Raw genomic sequence first — 11,435 nt, forward strand, 5'->3', positions numbered from 1 at the left:
ATTGATGTCCCATGCAGAACTTGTTACAGAATACAGAATTAACCAGGTTGAAAAAGACCTTGGAGATCATGGAGTCCAACCTATCACCCAACACCACCTAATCAACTAAACCATGGCACCATCCAGGCTCTTTTTAAATGCTTCCAGTGATGGTGACTCCACCACCTCCCTGGAGAGCACATTCCAACGGCCAATCTCTCTTCCTGTGAAGAATTTCTTCCTCACATCCAGCCTAAACCTCCCCTGAGGTTTGAGTCCTGTGTCCAGTTCTGGGCTCTTCAATTCAAGAAGGACATTGAGATGGTTGAACATGCCCAGAGAAGGGCAATGAGGCTGGGGAGAGATCTGGAGCACAGGGAGAGACTGAGGGAGCTGGAGAAGAGGAGGCTCAGGGGAGACCTTATTGCTGTCTACAACTACCTGAAGGGAGGTTGTAGCCAGATGGGGGTTGGTCTCTTCTCCCAGACAACCAGCAACAAGAGGACACAGTCTCAAGCTGGCCAGGGGAAGCTGAGGCTCGAGTTGAGGAGAAAGTTCTTCCTAGAAAGAGAGATTGGCCATTGGGATGTGCTACCCAGGGAGGTGGTGGAGTCACCATCCCTGGAGGTGTTCAAAAAAAGGCTTGGATGTGGCACTTGGAGCCATGGTTTAGTTGTCAGGAGGTGTTAGGTATTAGCTCATAGGTTGGTCTTGATGATGTCTGAGATCTTTTCCAACCTGGTTGATTCTCTGATTCACCTGTGGTCTGGGCTTGGTTGTGAAATACATGAGCCAGGACACTATTCTGGCCCTAACTCAGACTTTCAAAATCACTCCTTGTCTCTTCTCATCCTTGAAGGAATTTAAGGATGAAAACACAACAAATGTTGGCATTTTCCAAATTTAAAGTCAGTGTGCTCTGTACCCACTTGTTCACATGAGAAGTGGCAGAGTAGTCAGAGGCATCAGAAGCAGGTTCATCAGCCTGCAAATGCATAGAATCATAGCATCAATAAGGTTGGAAAAGACCTCAAGGATCATCAAGTCCAACCTGTCACCCAACACCTCATGACTGCTAAACCATGGCTTCAAGTGCCACATCCAATCCCTTTTTGAACACCTCCAGGGATGGTGACTCCACCACCTCCCTGGGCAGCACATTCCAATGGCCAACAACTCTCTCTGTGAAGAACTTTCTCCTCGCCTTGAGCCTAAACTTCATCAGAATAAGAGAAAACATCGCCTAGCTCCTTGGCAAACAGAAATAAGAGTTCTTGTTTTATTGGCTATTAAAATAAGGCCACCTACAGGCCCCACAATAACCCTGGAAAAATGTTTAATTCTGTGTATGTGAATCACAGAATCACTGAGGTTGGAAGAGACCTCCAAGATCATCAAGTCCAAAGCCCTGCCTTCCAGTCCAGCTTGCTCCTGCTTTGGTCTGAAGAGAAGCCTGACTGTGCTTTTCAGATCAAAGCCATGACAGCAATCACCAACTGGATTATTTTTGCAGTCCCTCCTTTTCCCCCTCTTTTAGAAAAAGCAAGATCATACTCCACAAATGCACCCCAATCAGTGAAACCACTGACCCAGGCAGGCCCTGAGCAGCCTAGCCATGTGGTTACACCACTGGTGTAACATTAAGTGCACCGAGCAAAACTGTCTCCGTTCTGTCCACATGTTTTTGGGATCAGGAACCGCTCGAGCAGCCCAAATTAAGCAGGAATAGTACACACAGAAACCTTCCCCAGAGAGCTCCTAGGACTTCTAGCCAGTCTCCTCAGACCTTTTGCCTAGCCAGCCTGGGCCAGCAGAAAAAGAGAAGCAGTTCCAGAAAAGAAAAGAAAAGAGAAAGAGCTTCCAGTTTCAAACTCCTGTTTCATTCACCTCTCGTTAAACAGCTTGCAAACACCAAAGCCATTTCACTCCGCAGATGTCTTCGCCAGCACGTTCTCCTCTGGTGCTCTTTATAGCTGCAGTGCAGATGATACCTGTGGTCTAACTTCTTTTAGCCAGGAAATTTTACAGGTCTCATTCCATCCCCTCCATTTTCAGTCACTGCAAGGATTTGCTTCTCTTATGTTTTTCCACAGCTGGCATTCTAGACACTCTCTAAACAATACATTCTTATTCTCTTTTGGTTTTCCATAGCTGGCATTCTAGACACTCTCTAAACAATACATTCTTATTCTCTTTTGGTTTTCCATAGCTGGCATTCTAGACAATCTCTAAATGATAGAATTCTTATTTTAATTCTTACTGTAGCCTAAAAAAATATTTGTACTGTGGCTTCATCTTCTCTTAGACCCTGCAGCTCTCACTTCTTGTCTGCCCAAGTGGAAAGAACGGTGGCTTGAGAGCAGCCCTGAAGAAAAGGACTTGGGGGTGCTGGTGGATAAGAAGCTCAAGATGAGCCAGCAGTGAGCACTTGCAGCCTGGGCTGCATCAAGAGAAGTGTGGCCAGCAGGTAGAGGGAGGTGATTCTGCCCCTCTACTCTGCTCTGGTGAGACCACACCTGGAGTTCTGTGTCCAGTTCTGGAGCCTCTACTACAAGAAGGATCTTGAGGTGCTGGAAAGTGTCCAGAGAAGGGTCACGAGGATGATCAGGGGGCTGGAGTGGCTCTGCTGTGAGGACAGGCTGAGGGAGTTGGGGCTGTTCAGTCTGGAGATGAGAAGGCTCCAAGGAGACCTAATTGTGGCCTTCCAGTATTTGAAGGGGGCTACAAGAAAGCTGGGGAGGGACTTTTTAGGATGTCAAGGAGTGATAGGACTGGGGGGGAATGGATCCAAGCTAGAAATGCGTAGATTGAGATTGGATGCTAGGAAGAAGTTCTTCCCCATGAGGGTGGTGAGAGCCTGGCACAGGTTGCCCAGGGAGGTGGTGGAAGCCTCATCCCTGGAGGTTTTGAAGGCCAGGCTGGATGTGGCTGTGAGCAACCTGCTGTAGTGTGAGGTGTCCCTGCCCATGGCAGGAAGGTTGGAACTGGCTGATCCTTGAGATCCCTTCCAATTCTATTATTCTATGAATATCTGTTCCCCAAAGTACAAGCAATCCCCTGCTGGCAATGTAAGAAGCATGGCAAATCACATGTGCCCACTTGCTGGGAGAGGCAGCAGTTCCTTGGAAGAGCAAATAAAATAAGTCTTTATTGTCCTGTGGATGTGGAGGAGTTGACTTTGTATGTGGGCTAGGGTGGTTTTATTTCCAGCCTGCCCTAAAGCCTTTCTTCTTGCAGGCTGGGTATTGTTTCCTTCAGTTTGCAACTTTATTACTGCATGTTTCATCCAAACATGAACATCTGGAGCACATCCTCAGGTATAACTGCTGGGCAGTGCAGAAAACATCTGGCTTGATCTGAACCAGGTTTTCCTTCCCGTGAAACTGCACCCCTGGGACCGGGAACCTTAGAAGGTCTGTAATGGTGTAGAGATCCTTTCACCTCTGGAACACCACCTCACATTTGGCCTGGGTCTGTAGCAGCCAGGCATTCCCTGTGATTTCTTAGCTGTTCCCTGCTCCTTTGTGAGCTTGGTTGGTGCTGGTTCACAGGGATCACTGTGGTGGTGTCCCCAGAGAGCCTCAGCGATGCTGCAACTGGTCAGGAAGTTGAATTCCTTGCTGTAAGAGCAGTTGGTCTCTGTGCAGAGAGCAGGAGATGGAAGGGTAGGTGGAGGGGGGAGAGGGGGAGAGGGGGATTTGCATTTTGCCCATTGCTGTTTATTCCTTTTGTTCTTCTTAAATTAGATAGAATCCCACCATGGTGCTGTGAGGACACAGCGTGGGACACGTGGAATTACACAAGCTTCTGAAACCCTGTGAAAATAGGTGCAGAATAGAGTAGAGTAGATTAGAGTAGAATAGAATAGAATAGAATAGAATAGAATAGAATAGAATAGAATAGAATAGAATAGAATAGAATAGAATAGAAGTAGAGTAGAGTAGAGTAGAGTAGAATAGAATAGAAGTAGAGTAGAGTAGAGTAGAGTAGAATAGAATAGAATAGAACAGAATTAACCAGGATGGAAAAGACCTTGGAGATCATCGAGTCCAACCTATCACCCAACACCATCTAATCAACTAAACCATGGCACCAAGCACCCCATCCAGTCTCTTCCTAAACATCTCCAGTGATGGGGACTCCACCACCTCCCTGGGCAGCACATCCCAATGGCCAATCTCTCTTGCTGGGAAGAATTTCTTCCTAACCTCCAGCCTAAACCTCCCCTGGCACAGCTTGAGACTGTGTCCTCTTGTTCTGTTGGTGATTGCCTGGGAGAAGAGACCAACCCCCACCTGGCTACAACCTCCCTTCAGGCAATAAGGCCTCCCCTGAGCCTCCTCTTCTCCAGGCTAAGCAACCCCAGCTCCCTCAGCCTCTCCTCACAGGGCTGTGCTCCAGACCCCTCCCCAGCTCTGTTGCCCTTCTCTGGACACCTTCCAGCAACTCAACATCTTTCCTAAACTGAGAAGCCCAGAACTGGACGCAGCACTCAAGGTGCAGCCCTTACCAAAGCCTTGGGCATTCCAGCATCCTGCTGAGGAAGGAAAGCAGAGCCCCAAATCCTTCAGGCTGCAGACTTCTTGTTTTCCCTTTCTTTTCAAATAAAATATATTTTTGTTTGGTTGTTTTTTTTCAAGGTCAGACACCTGGGGGCTGCTCAGGACACAAGACTCCAGAGGCTGTTTACTTTGGAAACCAAGGACAGCAGTGGTGGGAGGTGGTTTTAGCAACACCCAAATCCAGCTATTTGAACCCAAGAGCAGCCTGGCCAAAGGGCAGCTGCACTCATTCCTAGCTGACACCATGGCACGGATGGAGAGCGTCCAAGGAACGACTGACGTGCATGCACCAGGAATAGTATTTGGTATTCTCACTCCAATACCTCCAAGCATCCTCAGATGAGGGGATTAAATATTTTGCCTTGACTGGAGTCAGGGTGTCAGGGTGTGACAGGACTGGGGGGAATGGATCCAAGCTGGAGGAGGAGAAATTTGGATTAGACATTAGGAAGAAGTTCTTCCCCATGAGGGTGGTGAGAGACTGACACAGGTTGCCCAGGGAGGTGGTGGAAGCCTCATCCCTGGAGGTTTTGAAGGCCAGGCTGGATGTGGCTGTGAGCAACTTGCTGTAGTGTGAGGTGTCCCTGCCCATGGCAGGGGGGGTTGCAGCTGGATGATCCTTGAGGTCCCTTCCAGCCCTGACAATTCTATGAAAAGACATGGGCTTCTTGGCCTTACTGAATCTACCCTGGGGAAACCACATCTCCAGCCATTTCCATCCCCAGCTGGGTGGCCATGCATGAGTTTCTAGCACTGCACAAAACTGTATCTGGCTTTCTGTGTGTGGATGTTTTTCCATCCTTGCTTTTTTCCCCCCAAACCGAGCTTGCCGGTAGATGATTGCTTTCCCTCGCTGAAGACATTTGTTTGCTGCTGGCATTTAATGAGCAGATACACTCTGTGGGTCAAGTTGTAGGTCCAAAATAAAAGTCAGTTTTAGATGATTCAGCCCATTCTTAACCAGCCCAATGGCATTCAGAAACGTCGAACTGCCATTAAAAATCCACATCTGTGTGGACTCACCTAGAGTTCCACAAGGGCAGTGAAAGGATAGGGCACAGAGCTTCGTATTTCAAATGTCTTCAAAACAGCCCTTCAAAGAGTCTCTATTAGGTGCTAGAAGCATAGCCCCTGTGGCATCCAGTTACACAGTTCTGAGCACTGCAGAGAGGGGAGTGAAAAGGGGTCGGTGTAGAAGTGTGCTGTGAATGGGTCACTGTTTCAGCCCTGCAAAACACACGCTCCTTGCAGCGGCGTGAAAGTGAGGGGAGCGGTCATGCCACCAGGGTAGGAAACACACATCTCTTTTCTTCAATGACTAAGCTAGGCTAATGAGAGCTATCAAACCTGCTGATGACTTGAGGGCAAGCCTCACGGTGGGAGAAGCTAAGCGTTCGCTGCAGCATTGGTTTCCGATCGGCACCGATGGGAACGAGAGGCAAACAGGAGGCGGTGCTAGTGCGGCAGGCAAGGTGCTCTTCATGGCAGCCAGGGAATGTGGAGAAGCAAGGCCAGCAGCACCAGCAGAGAGCCACAGCAACTGCCAGAAGCTTGCCCTGTTACTTGAGCCCTACCTAGCAGATGCATTCAAATCATCAGTAAGTTTGCCGAGCACGGAATCACAGAATCAGTAAGGTTGGAAAAGACCTCAGAGATCATCAAGTCCAACCTGTCACCCAGCACCTCAGGACTGCTAAACCATGGCACCAAGTGCCACATCCAATCCCCTCTGGAACACCTCCAGGAATGGTGACTCCACCACCTCCCTGGGCAGCACATTCCAAGGGCCAATTACTCTTTCTGGGAAGAGCTTTCTCCTCACCTCAAGCCTAAACCTCCCCTGGTTGAGATTGTGATTGAGATTGTGAGCTTGAGGTTGTGTCCTCTTGTGCTGTTGCTGGCTGCCTGGGAGAAGAGACCAGTTCAGATTGGATATTAGGAAGGATTTCTTTCCCATGAGGGTAGTGAGACACTGGCACAGGTTGCCCAGGGAGGTGGTGGAAGCCTCATCCCTGGAAGATTTTAAGGCCAGGCTGGCTACAAGTCCTGAGCAACCTGATGTCATGTGAAGTGTCCCTGCCCATGGCAGGGGGGTTGGAACTGGATGATCCTTGAGGTCCCTTCCAACCCTGACAATTCTGTGATTCTGTAAAATGTTCTCCTCCAGCTCTCAAAGCATTTCCATGCTGGGGACTATTACAGTTCAGAAAACTAAGGGCAAGGTCTCCAGGTCTGTTTGCAGACATGCATGAAGAGTTACACGGTGAAACATTGCCTTCTGGCTGTGAAGAAAAAGAAGGGAAGGGGGAAAAAAAAACAAAACACCTTAATTCAAAGCAACTAAAATGTCAGTCATCAAGATGTACAACATTTTTTTCAGGGAGCCTTGTCCACCCTGAACAAATGTTTTGATACAAAACAGGCTGCCTGCAATAATCACTGTTATTGAAGAGATATCCCATGGTTGCTGTATGGAAATGAGTTAAATACATTCTGAAACTCAGGCTAATAGAATTCCAACATTAGAGCTCATTCATAATCCGGCATTAAAAGCCTGTGTAAGCTCTCATGAAATATGCCTCTGCCTGTGGAATCGTGAATGCTGAATATGGTGATGGCTTTCCAGGAATTTCCAGCCTCAGTGCAGAGGAAAGGAAACTCTTCCAGCTGGAATTTTTTCTATAGATATATATATATATTTTTTTTTTTTTTTACACCACTGAGAAGAAATAACAATAACAGCTCTGAACTTCAAACATGGCTGGAAAAAGGCCCTGCCTTCTCAAAGAGGCTGCAGCCTCAATGCCAAGCTACCTCAGGCTTCTGGTCACAGAATCACCAAGGCTGGAAGAGACCTCAAAGATCATCAAGTCCAACCTGTCACCACAGACCTCATGACTAGACCATGGCACCAAGTGTCACATCCAATGCCCTCTTGAACACCTCCAGGGATGGGGACTCCACCACCTCCCTGGGCAGCACATTCCAATGGCTAACAACTCTCTCAGGGAAGAACTTTCTCCTCACCTTGAGCCTAAACTTCCCCTGGCACAGCTTGAGACTGTGTCCTCTTGTTCTGGTGCTGGTTGCCTGGAAGAAGAGGCCAACTCCCTCCTTGCTACAACCTCCCTTCAGGTAGCTGTAGACAGCAGTAAGGTCTCCCCTGAGCCTCTTCTTCTCCAGACTAAACAACCCCAGCTCCCTCAGCCTCTCCTCACTGGGCTGTGCTCAAGGCCTCTCCCCAGCCTTGTTGCCCTTCTCTGGACACGTTCAAGTGTCTTGATGTCCTTCTTAAACTGAGGGGCCCAAAACTGGACAGAGTACTCAAGGTGTGGCCCAACCAGTACCTATGGTTTACAGCTCTTTGCTTTGTGTGATATGGAGGGCAAACAGCCCCAGCAGGAAGGAATCTGCTTGCTCACATCTAGGTTTAGAAAGTGATCCCTCCAGATGGAGTTGGCTTAAACCCATTGTAGTCTGCCCTGCTGAGACCACACCTGCAATCCTGTGTCCAGTTTGGGGCTCCCCAGTTCAAAAGAGACAGAGAGCTGCTGGAGAGAGTCCAAGGGAGAGCCACAAGATTGATTAGGGGACTTGAGCATCTCCCCTGTGAAGAGAGACTGAGAGCCCTGGGGCTTAGTCTGGAGAAGAGAAGGCTGAGAGGGGATCTGATCAATGTCTATCAATATCTGAGGGGTGGGTGTCAAGTGGAGGGGGACAAGCTCTTTTGGGTAGTGTGCAGTAATAAGCCAAGGAACAATTAAGACAAACTTGAACAGAGAAGGTTTCAGCTCAACCTGAGGAGAAACTTCTTTCCAGTGAGGGTGGCAGAGCCCTGGAGCAGGCTGCCCAGAGAGGTTGTGGAGTCTCCTTCTCTGAAGACTTCCAAAACCCACTTTGATGCATTCCTGTGTGGACTACCCTGGGTGATCCTGCTTTTTGCAGGGGGGTTGGACTGGGTGATCTCTGGAGGTCCCTTCCAACCTCTACCATTCTGTGATTCTGTGATTTGTTTCTGTTTTGGACCCCCAGTTTACAGCTGGATGTAGCTGTTACCTTGGTTATCCAGTCAAGTCTTGACAATTCTTTTCTTTCTACTTACACAGCACCACAAGTGCAGGCAGCATCACAGGGGTAGGAGAAGTAAAGACTTTTGGCACCAACATACACCTGATGGGCTCCCATGAGGACTCTATCTCCTCATCATGCATTTCTTTGTGTTTATAACTCTGTGAATGAATCAAAGCCTGTGAAGCAGGACTTGACCACACAAGAGGATGGAGCCAGGCTCTGTTGGGTAATGGCCTATGATGGGACAGAGGCAATGGGTGGAAGATGAGGCATAGGAAGTGCCATGGAAACAGGTAGAAAAAATGTTTTCACTGTGAGGGTGACAGAACACTGGAACAGGCTGCCCAGGGACGTTGTGGAGTCTCCCTCTCTGGAGCAGGATGCATTCCTGTGTAATCTGCTCTATCTGATCCTGCTCTGGCAGGGGGGTTCACAGGATGTCAGGGGTTGGAAGACACCCAAAGAGATCATCCAGTCCAACCCCTCTGTCCAGAGCAGGACCATACAATCTAGCTCAGGTCACAGAGGAACACATCCAGATGGGCCTTGAAAGTCTCCAGAGAAGGAGACTCCACAGCCTCTCTGGGCAGCCTGTTCCAGCGCTCTGTGACTCTTGTCATAAAGAAGTTCCCCCTTGTGCTGAGGTGGAACCTCCTGTTCTGCAGCTTGCATCCATTGCTCCTTGTCCTTGGGCTGGATGATCTTTTGAGGTCCCTTCCAGCCCCTAACATTCTGTGTTTCTGTGAAAAGGGTGAGAGGAGTGGGAAAATTCTTGCTTCCCTCTCTAATGTTCCTGTTCACTGATGACTCTCTGCTATTTACCCTTCCTATGGGCAACCTTTTTAGTTTTTAATTGTATTTAAATGTTATTAGTGGAATATTGCTGGCTCCAGGGCAGAACTTTAAAATAACTTAAAAATGACAGGGGGTAGGGGGTGGAGGGGAGGGGGGGAGGGAAGAAAAAGAATTATACAACTGGGATCTCAATTATTCAGCACAGCCATTTTAATCCCTGGTGTTATTTGATCCAGTACAAGGTAATATGCATCTTATTTCCAATTAGAATACAATTCTCACTATATTCATCATCTGTCCATGTCTGGTTTTCCATTTGCCAGAGGCACGAAGGGCTGTGATTCAGAGGGTGCCATTCAGACTGCTCTGCTCACAGACAATTACAGAGTGTCAGCAGGGCTGCGTGGAGGTTTGGTGCCTGCAGCCCAGGGCAGCTGGGAGCTGCTGTGCTCTTTTCCTTCTGTGGTAGTTTCAAGGCTGTGCCTAGAAAATTTTCCACAGATCTTGAACAGAAAGTAGTAGAATGTAAATACAGCATCATGGGATGTAAGAAGGAAAAGAATAAGCTCTGAATGGAATGGAATGGAATGGAATGGAATGGAATGGAATGGAATGGAATAGCATAGAATAGCATAGAATAGAATGGAATGGAGTGGAATGGAATAGAATAGAATGGAACAGAATAGAATTAGAATAGGATAGGATAGGATAGGATAGGATAGGATAGGATAGGATAGGATAGGATAGGATAGGATAGGATAGGATAGGATAGGATACAATACAATTAGAATAGAATAGAATAGAATAGACCAGGTTGGAAGAGACATTTGAGATCATCAAGTCCAACCTATCACCCAACACCATCTCATCAACTAAACCATGGCACCAAGCACCCCATCCAGTCTCTTCCTAAACACCTCCAGGGATGGTGACTCCACCACCTCCCTGGGCAGCACATTCCAATGGCCAATCTCTCTTTCTATGAAGAATTTCTTCCTAACATCCATCCTAAACCTCCCCTGGCACAGCTTGAGACTGTGTCCTCTTGTTCTGGTGCTGGTTTCCTGGGAGAAGATACCAACCCCCAGCTGGATACAACCTCCCTTCAGGTAGCTGTAGACAGCAATGAGGTCTCCCCTGAGTCTCCTCTTCTCCAGGCTAAGCAACCCCAGCTCCCTCAGCCTCTCCTCACAGGGCTGTGCTCCAATCCCCTCCCCACTGAACAACCCCAACTCCCTCAGTCTGTCCTCACAGCAGAGCAGCTCCAGCCCTCTGCTCATCCTCGTGGCCCTTCTCTGGACACCTTCCAGCACCTCCAGACCCTTCCTGTAATAGGGGCTCCAGAACTGGACACAGTGCTCCAGGTGGGGTCTCACCAGAGCTGATGGGGAGAATCACCTGCCTCTAGCTGCTGGTGAGAAGGTGAGGACAACATGCCAGTTCCTAATGGGAGTGCAAATTGCTGTGCTGTAGCATGTAACTTCACCGCTCCAGAGCTCTTTCCCTACTTATATAAATAGCTAACAAAGCCCTTCTGGTGCCTGCAAAATAGTGTGAAAGCTGTCTTCAAAGCCTCCAGTGGATGAAAAGCTGCTAGTGACAGCAAAGCTGAGTGTTGCTTCCACGAGCTGGAGAAAGGCACACACACTCAAGATTTATCCCAGCTCTATAGTATCAACATAAGGTGAAAACTCTTCACTGTTCTTCTGTCTTCAGTCTTTCATATCATGATGATGCCGTCTCAAGGACTCCCAAAAGTCCTAGCAAGGCAAAGATTTGCACTGTAAACTCCCTGTGGCTGAAGCTGTGAAGGGCCTGGAGAAGAAATCTGATGAAGAGCAACTGAAGGAGCTGGGGATGGTTACTGTGAAACAGAGGAGGCTGAGGGGCCCTCCTGGCTCTCTACAGCTACCTGAAAGGAGGTCGTGGACTGGTTGGTGCAGGTCTCTTCTCCCAGGTAATTAGTGATAGAAGAAGAGGGAATGGCCTCAAGCTGCCACTGTGGAGGTTCAGACTGGACATTAGGAA

Source organism: Dryobates pubescens, chromosome Z (assembly GCF_014839835.1).
Source record: "Dryobates pubescens isolate bDryPub1 chromosome Z, bDryPub1.pri, whole genome shotgun sequence".
NCBI classification, from domain to species: Eukaryota; Metazoa; Chordata; class Aves; order Piciformes; family Picidae; genus Dryobates; species Dryobates pubescens.